The following is a 12,695-nucleotide window of genomic DNA, read 5'->3' on the forward strand; positions in this document are numbered from 1 at the left end:
GGCTGCACTCGAGGCAGCTTCTCGGACTCTGCCTCAGCAGTTTCCATGAGGGAAACAGGCATCCTCTGGTTCCCGAGGCAATGCAGTTGTGTCTTTGACTGACCAGAACTGCAGAATGATTTGGGCATTATTTTTAGTTGTGGAGCCTCCACATCTGGTTCTCAGATCTCCATCAATCCTATGAGCTAGTCAGTATCTTTCTACTGAATTGCTTTTCCAGAATCAGTTCCTCTTTTTTGCTACTATGAACTCTTTGCAGTCACCTCTACTTGAGTCATTAGTAATATATATATGTTATATGATTTGTAAATTAAATTGATTTATTCATATATAACATAACTGTGTGCTAGCTGGATATCTATTGAAACTGAAATGCATTATTGATTTTGCTTATTTTGTGTGACTTCCTCTCCATTCACCACTGTTTATTCTGTTACACTCCTAAGTTGGGGGAAAAATAAAACAGCTATAATTACATGGTATCATTTCCTTCTTCCTCACTGTATTCACTCCACAAGCATCATTTGCTACTCTCATCCCATCTGGGTTAGTCATCATTATTGACTGAGAGCTCAGAACAGTGATGTGCTGTGTAATATGTTTCCACCACAGAAATCATTCTTCTTTGTTAAATCCTCTTCACTCACAGCTGCCTGCAAGCCTCACTCTCCATCCCAGCTGCAGACGCTGCGTTTTTTTCTGATTGTATTTGTGGCACGTTCATGAATTCTTCTTGGGTAAAAATATAATTTCAAACCAATAAATCAAATCAATAAATATGTCAATAAATCTTTTTTGCTTTACAAACATCATTAGTCTTTACCAGAATAAATTACTAGTCCTTGCCCCTATCTTTTAGACCTTTTGAAACTATTTCCTCTACCTTTGAGGCATTTTTGGTCCTGTATTAATGCTCACATTAGATAAGGAGCTTGATCTTTTACAACATCCAAAGGCATTTGACCCTAGAAGTCAATTTCAATGAACTCTGCTTTTTTAAAAAGAGATTTCCATTAAAAATATAATTTGTCGAAGGAAGTAGTTTTAAAAAACTCAATATAACCCTGGCCAGTGTGACTCAGTTGATTGAGCCTTACCCCATGAACCAAAAAGGTTGCTCACTTGATTCTCAGTCAGGGCAAATACCCAGGTTGTGGGTTTCAGCCCAGTCTGGGTGAGTGCAGGAGGCAGCCCATCAATGTTTCTCTCTCACATTGATGTTTCTCTCTTTCCATCTCCCTTCCTCTCTCTCTAAAATCAATAAAAACATATTACAAAACTCAATATACATGTACATATACATATATAAATACAATACATATAGGCAAATATATATATAATGAAATTTTATTACTGGAATATTATATTGCATATGTACATATGTATGTATATATGTATAAGTATATGCATGTATATATTATATCTAAGAATTGAATTGTGATATTACATATACTAATATATATTTAATTCTTGATATATTATTTTTTAATTACATTTTATATTTTATACCTAGGGCAAAGTATATAGTTAATTCCATTCTTTTTGGAATCTTACTAAATTAATAGATTGGAGGCCAGTATAAAGCTCACTCTCTTATATATTAATCAAGAAGTTTTGTGAATCAACAACCTAATGGATCCCAAAAGATTATTCTAGTTGAACTGAATACCTTTATCCCCCACCTCTAACCCCATCCCCTCATCCCCCACCCCTGCAAGCTCCCAATCCTCCCAACTCCTATCCTCTACCACCTCTACCCTGTCTTTGCTTCTAAGAGACTGTCTCCTACAAATTGCATCACTTAGCCTCTCTTATTCTCTGGCTGCCGATTGGATTGGGCCAAAGGGAGGCTCAGACAAAAGATATGAGGGTTTGAGGACAGAGGTTAGGATATTTCATCTTCGTTCTCTCCCTTCTTCAACCCTTCCCATTTCCTCCCTGTTTGTTCTAGCAGGGGTTGTAAACTGGGCTATAGTTCCTGTGAAGCTACTCCAATTCCATGGTCTACCTCTCAACTAACTCTGGTGATACAGTTTTTCTCCTAGTCGCTTCAGGCCTATGGGTGGCTTTCTGCTGCTGCTAGTCCCTAAATGCCTAATATATACATTTTATATATAAATATTTAAGATGTATATATATGTATACATACATATATATGCACATATTATACATATGTTTGATATATATTTTAAATATATATATGTGTGTGTTTAAGATAGCCTATATAATAAAAGCCTAATATGCAAATTTTTCCCTCAGGCAGTTATTCGACTGGGAGTTCGACTGCTTGCTATGACGTGCGCTGACCACCAGGGGACGGCACGAAACATGGTTAGCGATGTGGTGCCCGACCCAGATTGATCGCCCCACAGGCAGGATGGTGGAGCAGGTGAGGGGTTGGCGCCAGGCCAAGGTGGGGTGCCAGGCAGGGCTGCAGGGCTGCGAGGCTGGGGGCGCAAGCTGGGGCCCGATCCCCGCAGGCCACCCTGAGAAACCCCACCCACACATGAATTCATGCACCGGGCCTCTAGTATACTATAAATATAGATGATATTATGTATATTTTAAATATATGCACATATATATTAAATATAAATATCTTAAACATATAATATATATACTAGAGGCCCGGTGCATAAAATTCGTGCACAGGAGGGGGTCCCTCAGCCCGGCCTGCAGGCTCTCCAATCCGGACCCCTTGTGGGATGTCTGACTGCCGGTTTAGGCCTGATCCCTGTGGGATCCAGGACCGCTGGCTCCTAACCGCTCGCCTGCCTACTGGCCTGATTCCCATAACTGCTCCCTGCCGGCCTGATTGCCCCCTAACTGCTCTCCTGCCAGCCTGATTGCCCCTTAACTGCCCTCTCCTGCTGGCCTGATCACCCCTAACTGCCTCTGCCTCAGCCCCTGCCACCACGGCTTTGTCCAGAAGGACATCTGGAAAATGTCTGGTCTAACTAGCATATTACCCTTTTATTAGTATAGATATGTATATTTATACTTTATTAAGTTCTCTTCAAAATCCCAACTAAATGTGTCTTTTTCCTTCCAGGACTTTCACTGATGCAGACTATAATTATTTGAAGAACCTGAAATAAGAATTGAAAAGAATTGGTCAGTGGTTTAAAATTTGGTCATATTCTCAGGTTGTCAATGATATTAAATCAGCTCCCAGAGATTCCTGACTGGCTAAATCACTTTTTCCACAATGTGTGTGATCTATTAACTATTTCTGAGAATCCCCTCAATTCTCTTCTGCTCTTTATTTTAGTGTCTGTGTGTTCCTTTCCTGCTCTGTTACCTGCTTCTGATTTCCCATCCTACCTAATAAAATGGTAATATGTAAATTACCATCACTCCGCTACACCCACAATTGGGCCAGCGGGAGGTGCAGGGGGCGGGACTCAGGGTGGCCAGGGTAGCCGATTGGGCTGGCAGGACGCTGAGCTTGCATTGCCAGTGGCGGCGCAAACTCAGCGTCTGCGCCATGGCTGTGCTGCGGCATAGAAGGGGCCTCTGGGGCAGCGAGCTCACGTCCCGCTGTGGATCATCAAAAGCGGGGGAGCTGGGTGCCTGTCCGCTCCGGCAACCAGGCCTTTCAGAAGCCTCCGCCGAGCCGGAGGCTTCTGAAAGGCCTGGTGCACCAGTGGACAGGCACCCAGCTCCACTGCGATTGAAAGCGAAAGCGTGTAGGCGACCCTACACGTGCATGATTCAATCATGCACTGGGCCTCTAGTATGTCTATGAATGGCAAATGCACTCAAAATTTCTTCTCTCTGAGAGCTATTGATTGGCCCTGCCACACAAGTATAATTTCTCTAGCATCAACATTTCCCATCTCTCACTGTTAGGTCCAAAAGTACTATGTACCAAGCAATGAGTTTTCTTATTCTATAGCTTTTGGCTTTCTCAGCCAGATCATAAGAACTCTAACCTCATTATACCTTACCATAAAGTTTATCTGCCTCAAACATTGCTATACTTTGCAAATAACCCTCGACAATACAAGATTTCTTTGTACCATATGACCAGACACCTCACGTAGAGATAATTTTACAGAGAAAGTAGTCCCTGAGCTTTAACCTGAAAGGCGAGAAGTGACTACAGTAGTATTCCTGATACCAAAAATATTTTTTCTTATTTAAGTAGGAGGCTTACAGTATTTTAATCAATCAAGAAATGAAGACCCATAGAGCAAATAAGTTTGCTGCTTGGGTAGACAGAAAGTTGAGACTAGGTTTCATTTCTCACAAGTTCTTATTAAAAAAACTCCATTTAAAAAAAATACATATTTTCACTATGAATAAGTTAACTAATGTCTATAAGCATTTAAGACTTATGAATTTACTACAGACGCAGCGCACGATATCGCATGAGACCCAGACCCGCTGCGTGCAGGACCCAGACTGACTCCAGTCGCGCCGTGAGACCCAGAGTCAAGTCCCTGCCCACCCGCGCGTGCCTCACTGTGCACGCAGCCTCCTGGTGACCAGTCTTTGGTTGTTCCGCCATGATGGCATCACCACCACAGGGTTTTATAATAGAGATATCTCTCAATGAAGCTTTCTCCAAGTTTTTGTCTGAATATTTTATAACTTAATGGGAGCAAAATTCATGAAATTTCTCAGTATTATAGGTGTAAAATAAGTCTCATATACATATTTGAAATGTAACATGTCAAATATCATGCATTAAAAAACCAGCAGGCTTACTCACATTATATTTATTGAGTATTCTATATTGTAAGTTTTAATGTTGTAATGTAAGAAGTATATTTGCCCAATACCCAGAAAAGACATATTAAATATAGTTACCTGCATGGCTATTCTTTTAATATCCTTATAGTTTTATACATTGCAGTATGAACAAATGATATATAAAATAGCAATAAATGAACTGATACAAATTTTAAAAATCTTTCAAATCTTTAATTTTTCATTTTTTGAGTGTGAAAGTGACTGGAAGTTTTAGTAATCAAAAGAAAAAGGAGACTCGTTTTCTGGTTTTAGCTCTGGAATAGTTAAATTCTTGGGCAGTTCTGCTTGTGCAAACATTAACAGCATTTTTATTCTGGTATTGTTGCTGTGGGTTTATCAAGTATTCATGAAGTTCACAGATTTGGTGGCTCAGGTTGTGTTCAGGGACTGAACATAAACCTTTGTGCATGCTAGCAGTAAAGGTGAGCAATTCCCATACATGTTTAATTTCACTCCTCTCTCTTTTTATAATGTCTTAGTTAATTTTACAGCTGAGTCCTGAAGAAACCATGTTTTAATTAGTTTCCCTTTTTTCCCCTTTTGGTAACATTCTGCAGCTATTTGTAGAAAAACTTGTAAAGAAATTCAATAGTAAAAAAGAAGAGAGAGATTTATAAAAAGATCAAACACCATATCATGAAAATATTTCCTTTGAATGACACTTGGATTCCGGGACTCCTGCCAGGAAGTAAAAGCATTTTGCTGTATGGTTTCAAGATCAAAAGATCAAATGTTTTTCATAATCTATCATGCAAAAGTTATTTGTTTGATATATAGCCTGCTTCTTTCATTCACAGAGGGGGAAAATAAATGATATACACACACAAAAATAATAAAGGAAATTACTTATTTGCAGTATAGGGATGAAAGTGTAGGGATTTTGTATTCATTTGGATAACTTTTATATCTGAAATTATAGAGTATATATTTTGCTTTGTCTTTAATCTACTCTTAATACATGCCCATATTTACAGATAAAGTAAACAAAAGATCCTCCTATTCTAAAGGTATTTTAATGTGTTTTACATGCCTTAAAATTAACACTGAGTTGGTATTATATATTTTCCCATGAATTTTTATATTGAAAATAGAAATATAATTTTTAGGACATTATTTTAAAATTTTCAATAGTTTTTTTTTTATTCCTTTCAAGATTATGGAGAAAATTATCAGAATGGCAAACATAAATTAAAGATTAAAGTTTACTAAAATCAATCATTTTCATTTTGCTGTTGTTATATCCAGCTTTCCCTATTTCCATACCTTGTTAATAAATAGAAATCTTAAGGAAAACCTCACTCTAAATTTGGTATACGGATAACAACGTCATAGTTGTCTATGAAACAAATGTTTTACATATTTAATAGCATATTACAAACAGCAAATATTATTTTCAACTTTTATGTTTTACTTATATAACACATTCTTACCTTATATGACTGAGTAACTGAAAAATTTTAGTGAGAAAGTGATAAAATCCATCATGCCTTTCATTCATGTAACTGCATAACTTGTCAGATATTAAAACTGTCTGTGTTTAGAATAATAATAATGTGCACAGAGTATAACTGTGCACTGACATCATCTAGAACAATATTTTCTCTTGTCCACTTAACCACAGTCTCATTTTATAGGAAAGACTATGGCTTGACCACGTAGCTGTATCTTTTTAATAGTTATCTTTTGGTAAATATTGAATTGATGTCCAATGCAGTTAAATAGGTACAAAATAGGTTATTTAATTTTATTAGAAGTGAAATAGTAGCTACTTTTTAGATAAATAAAACTGACCTGAGAATTTTACATTGGACTCAGTGTTTAGTAACAAACAGTATGGGGGATTAGCCCCATGCCTTGAATCTAGAATTTATTAAATAATTTAATAACTACAAATTAAAACTTTAAAAGGATCTTATCAGTGTATTATTGCAGTTATCCTAATTTTTTTTTATTATAACTATTCCAAGTCCTAAGAAAACTGTTCCCATGTTTTACTTAAGAAATTTTAGACACAAGTTGAATGCTTACTATGCTTGGCATTGTTAAAAGCCCTGAACATGCCTTAACTCATTTAACTCTCATGACAGCTCTGTTCCGTGGGTCCGATTACCATAACTATTGTACAGATGGGAAAATTGAGGCACTAAGATTTCTAAGGTTATCCAGTTAGTGAGCAACCATTCTCAAAATAATTCTGTTAGAACTCTAGGAAGTGTAGACTGTTATAAAAAGCATTTCATAAATAAATCTCTGTTGGCAGTGCCATCCTTGAATCCACACCCCTTACTCCTTGGCTTTCAAACTTCAGTGGTTGAACTCATACATTATTTACTTGGTTAGTCACCTTTAGTTAACCACAGAGAGCATTAATCCCAGAAAAAAAGGATGATGTGTCTTAAGGATGTGTTGTTGCCTCAGAGAACACGGTAGCAAGAATACAGCTCAATCTCACAGACTAAAACCAGGTATTGGAAAGTCATAAGGACCGCAGAGAGATGTTTCTCTCTGACAGTTGTTTCTTACTCTTTCTGTGTGCCTGCCTTCTTTGTATCTCTAAACAAGTCTCTTTACTTGGCTCAGCCACCCAATTAAAAACAGTGGACGTGGGTGTCAACAGCTTGGGCAGCAGTTCTAGGGAGCCAGGGTCACCCAGGGAACCGCCCACGCTCCCGGCTGCCTGATCTGCCTGCCTAATCTGTCTTCAGCCGCCTTTAGTGAGCCAGAACCCCTCCCTGCCCCCCCTGCCTGCCCTGGAGCAGGGGCCGGTGGGCTCTGGAGGGGGGGCGCAGTACAATGGCCCAGCTGCTGTGGCCCGTAGGCCTGGGGGACCCTGGGGGCAGCCGGGCAGCCATCCTCCTCCAACAGTAGGTCCGTTACACCAACACGGAGCTAATACCAGCTGCCTGTGGGGCAATGCTGCCAGGCTTGGGACTCCGCAGCTCTGTCCAGGACCCCCAGGCTGCACTGGGGGCTCTGGGAAGGGCCTCGAGCCCCTTGGAAGAGTGGCTGTGGCAACACACCTACCTGGCTGGGGAGGCTCCCACTCTGGCTGACCTGGCGGTTGTCACAGCCTTGCTGCTGCCCTTCCTGTATGTCCTGGACCCCTCTGCGTGCAGGATCTGGGGTAATGACACTCGTTGGTTCATCACTTGTGTCCAGCAACCAGAATTCCGGGCGTGCTGGAGAGGTGGTTCTGTATTCAGGAGCCAGGCCTCTCTTCCAACAGCCAGTCCCTCAGTTTACTGCACCTTCAAAGACACCTGCTCAACTCAAGAAAGAGGCAAAGAGAGAAAGAATCTACAGAAGTTCCAACAGAAGCAGAAGGTCCAACAGCAGCAACCACTGTCCAGGGAGCAGAAGAAACCAAAACCAGAGGAAAGGGAGAAGCAGGATCCTGGAGTTATTACCTATGATCTCCCAACCCCACTGGGGAAAAGGAAGGTATCAGTGGCCCTAAGCCCGACTCCTACAGCCCTGGGTACGTGGAGGCAGCCTGGTGCCCTTGGTGGGAACAGCAGGGCTTCTTCAAACCAGAGTATGGAGGTGCCAGCTGTCAGCACCTAATCCACGGGGCATCTTCATGATGTGCATTCCACCCCCAAATGTGACAGGCTCCCCGCACCTGGGCCACACTGTGGCTCACCAACGCCATCCAGGACTCCCTGACCCGAGGGCACCGCATACATGGAGAGACCACCCTGTGGAACCTTGGCTGTGACCACGCGGGCATTGCCACCCAGGTGTTCGGGGAGAAGAAGCTCTGGCGCGAGCAGCGGCCGACCCCCACCAGCTGGGCGCCGCGGCCTTTCTGCCAGAGGTCTGGAAGTGGAAGGAGGAGAAAGGGACCGGATTTACCACCAGCTGTGGAAGCTCGGCAGCTGCTGGGATTGGGATCGAGCCTGTTTCACCATGGACCCCCAACTGTCCATGGCTGTGACAGAGGCCTTTGTCTGGCTCCACTAGGAAAGAGTTATCTACCGCTGTACCCACCTTGTCAACTGGTTCTGCACCCTCAACTCTGCCATCTCCGACATCAAGGTGGACAAGAAGGAGCTGACGGGTCGCACCCTGCACTCCGTGCCTGGCTACAAGGAAAAGGTGGAGTTTGGGCTCATCTCCTTTGCTTACAAGGTCCAAGGCTCAGAGAGCCACGAGGAGGCGGTGGTGGCGACAACTTGGATGGAGACAATGCTGGTAGATGTGGCCGTAGCTGTGCACCCCAAAGATCCCAGATACTAGTACCTGAAGGGGAGGAGCGTGATCCCTGCCCCCCCAGCCCATTCCTGTCTTACAGCCTGCCCGTAGTCTTTGATGATTTTAGATCACCCCTGCACATGACCAGAAAGACCACGAGGTCGGGCAGAGGCATGGCCTGGAGGCCATCAGCATCATGGACTCCCAAGGGGCCTTGGTCAATGTGCCCCACTTTCCTGGGCCTGGAAGGCGGTGTTAGTGGTGCTGAAGGAGCAGGGGGGACTATCAGATGGCATCAAGGACAACCCCATGGGGGTGCCACTTTGTAACAGGTCCAAGGACGTGGTGGAGCCCCTGCTGCGGCTGCAGTGGTACCTGCACTGTGGGGAGATGGATGGCCCAGGCGGCCAGCACAGCGTGGCTCGGGGCCACCTCCACATTCTGCAGAGGCCAATCAGCTGACGGCACGCCTGGTTGGACAACATCCGGGACTGGTGCATCTCCCTGCAGCTGTGGTGGGGCCATCGCATCCCAGCCTACTTTGTCACTGTCTGCGACCCAGCCGTTCCCCCGGGGAGGATCCCGTCTGCCTGTACTGGGTGAGTGGGCACAGCAAGGCTGAGGCCTTTGAGAAGGCAGCCAAGGAGTTTGGAGTGTCCCCTGACAAGATCAGTCTCCAGTAGGAGGAGGAGGTATTGGACACCTGGTTTTCTCGGGCCTCATCCTGGTGAAACAGGAATTTCTGGGGGTGAAAAAGACAGGTTTTAGGAAATTTTAGAAATTAAGAGGACCATGGAAGACAGGGCTGCAGAGAAGCAGAAGGTATATTTCTATAGAATAGGGGAGCTGAAAAGCTGCAACAGGTACATTTCCATAGAATGAGAAAGCTGGGAACAGCAAAAGGTCTATATTTACAAAATAAAGGGAAGGAAGCCCTTCATCCAGAAGAAAAAGAAGCAAGCCCAAAGGGAATTGGAAAACAATAAGGAAGGAGGGGGGGAGATCCTCACATGTCCCATGTAGGGTTCTACCTTTGAGCTCAGGAGTTACTATAGTAACCGGTCTAAGGGAATAGTGACCAATCAGAGGGGATATTAGGCACAAATATCTGCAGCCTTTATAAGCCATAGGGAAAAGGAACTCAGTGGGACCCTTTCCCCCTCCCCATGTGGGAGTCTGTACTTGTTCCTCAATAAATCTCCACCTTTGCTATATCACTTTCTGTCCGTGAATTCATTCTTTGACTCCTGGGACATCCTGCCCAGTCCAAAAATTCTGCTTCACTGGGATGGCCCAACCAGTTAGCAGATCTGAGTGTGTTCTACCCGGGGACCCTGCTGGAGACAGGCCATGACACGCTCTTCTTCTGGGTGGCCAGGATGGTCATGTTGGGACTGAAGCTCACTGGCAGGCTGCCCTTCAGAGAGGTCTACCTCCATGCCATTGTGCAGATGCCTATGGCTGGAAGATGAGCAAGTCTCTGGGCAATGTCATTGACCCCCTGGATGTCATCCAGGGAGTCTCCCTGCAGGGCTTCCATGGCTAGTTACTGAACAGCAACCTGGATCCCAGTGAGGTGGAGAGGGCTAAAGAAGGGCAGAAGGCAGACTTCCCGGCAGGGATTCCCGAGTGTGGCACTGATGCCCTCTGGTTTGGACTGTGCACCTACACATCCCAGGGGCGTGACATCAACCTGGATGTAAACCGAATACTGGGATACTGTCACTTCTGCAACAAGCTCTGGACCGCCACCAAGTTTGCCCTTCATGACCTTGGCAAGGGTTTTATGCCCTCAGCCACCTCGGAGCCTGGAGGCCACGAGAGCCTGGTGGACCGCTGGATCCACAGCCAGCTAACTGAGGCTATGAGTCTCAGCAACCAAGGTTTCTGGGCCTACGACTTCCTGGCTGTCACTACCTCCCAGTACAGCTTCTGGCTCTATGAGCTCTGTGATGTCTGCCTGGAGCCTGAAGCCTGTGCTGAGTGGGGTGGACCAGGTGACTGCTGAGTGTGCCCGCCAGACCCTCTACACCTGCCTGGACATTGGCCTAAGGCTGCTCTTACTGTTCATGCACTTCATGACTGAGGAGCTTGTTCCAGAGGCTTCCCCGGCGGCTGCCACAGCAACCTCTAGTCTCTGCGTTACCCCCTTCCCAGAGCCCTCAGAGTGCTCCTAGAAGGACCCTGAGGCAGTAGTGGCCTTGAAGCTGGCCCTGAGCATCGCCCAAGCCTTGGGCTTCTTGGGTGCTGACTACAACTTCATCCGGACTCGGTCTGACTGTTTCCTGGAAGTGGCCAATGAGGCCACAGGTGCCCTGGCATTGGCAGTGTCGGGCTACGTGCAGGTGCTGGCCAATGTGGGTGTGCCAGCTGTCCTGGCGCTGGGAGCTCCTGTGCCCCAGGGCTGCGCCAGGGCCCTGGCTGCTCTGTACTGGCCCGGGAGCCAGGCAAGCTGCAGGCCAGGCATGGTGAGGCAGAGCGGCAGGCCCAGCATCTGCAGGAGTGCAGCACCTCTGTGGGCTACCCAGTCAAGGTGCCCCTCAAAGTCCAGGAGGCAGATGAGGCCAAGCTCCAGCAGACAGAAGCAGAGCTCAGGGAGATGGCCTAGTCCATCTCCCTATTTTAGAAGATGATGTGACACACTGTAGCCCTCATAGCCCCTGTGGTCCCCCGGGGGAGGGGAGGGGGGGCAGCAAGCAATAAATATTTGCAACCAAAACCAAAAAAACAGTGGCCAGATGTCAATGTCTGGAATGTGTACATGAGGAGTCCTTTGGACCCATTCCCTCTGAAACAACCATAACTGGTGAAAATTATAAAAATAACCGCCATTTAAAGTCTCTGAAAGTTGTCATAAAGGCATACAGCAAACGAAGAAACATTTATTCAAAAAAATATACTGAATCTCAGTAAGAATAGCAAGAATCTATGATGTTTGAGACACAACACATCCCTTCCCTTCCCCCACTCTAGCTCAGCTCGATAGGATTTTTACACTGAGTCTGCATTGCCTCTATGGGTCTCCTTCGACCCATAGCTCCATCTCCCAATAAAGAAATAGGGTATCTTGCTGTAAAAGGAAGGCCTCCAGTAATTATCATTTTGTCCAATCATGAGTTAAGGAAGCTAAGTTTCTGAAGAGTGCAGCCAAGAAACCAGGACCTCTCTTCCTCTAGGCAGCCTCCACTCATAAAGAGAAGCTCTAACACAGGAACGGCAGACCTAGAATATTGGGGCCATAATCATGCTCACACTAGCTCACTGGTAAAGTGGAGATTTGAGGGAGAGACACGCTGAGAATATCAGTGCTGGGTTCAGTGGCTCAGAGACTATGTTCAAGGTGAGAGACATTCCTAAGAAAAAAATGAGATCCAAGGTTCTTCCCAAGGGAACTAACTTTATGTAAAACAGTGAGGGGCAGTTCAATTATTCTTGAAAACAACGGAGATTTGAGGGGTAAGCAATTAAGAGCAGACTGGTAGCTCTAGGAGAGAAGCCAACTAAACCACCAGCCAGCTGGTTTATCAGAGAACTAGAGAATGAGAATGTTAAGAGAAGTCCTTCTGGGATTAGAATAAACCTCAAGACTGGCCTCAAAAATTACTCCTGCCCAAATTTTATTGGATCAGATTATGGAGTAATTTATCCCCCTGAGAACGGTTAAAAGTGACTAAGTAGTCATCCAGCAATTGGTGAAGTCTAACATCTGGATAGGATACGGAAGCGGGATTTTTGGACTGTAA

General features: G+C 44.7%; 1 pseudogene; it reads left to right on the top strand.

Moving 5' to 3' along the window:
* The first annotated feature begins 7,457 nt into the window (after window positions 1-7,457).
* On the top strand, window positions 7,458-11,590 carry LOC103295799 (valine--tRNA ligase-like; annotated as a pseudogene).
* The last annotated feature ends 1,105 nt before the right edge of the window (window positions 11,591-12,695 follow it).

Source organism: Eptesicus fuscus, chromosome 3, assembly GCF_027574615.1.
Source record: "Eptesicus fuscus isolate TK198812 chromosome 3, DD_ASM_mEF_20220401, whole genome shotgun sequence".
NCBI lineage: Eukaryota > Metazoa > Chordata > Mammalia > Chiroptera > Vespertilionidae > Eptesicus > Eptesicus fuscus.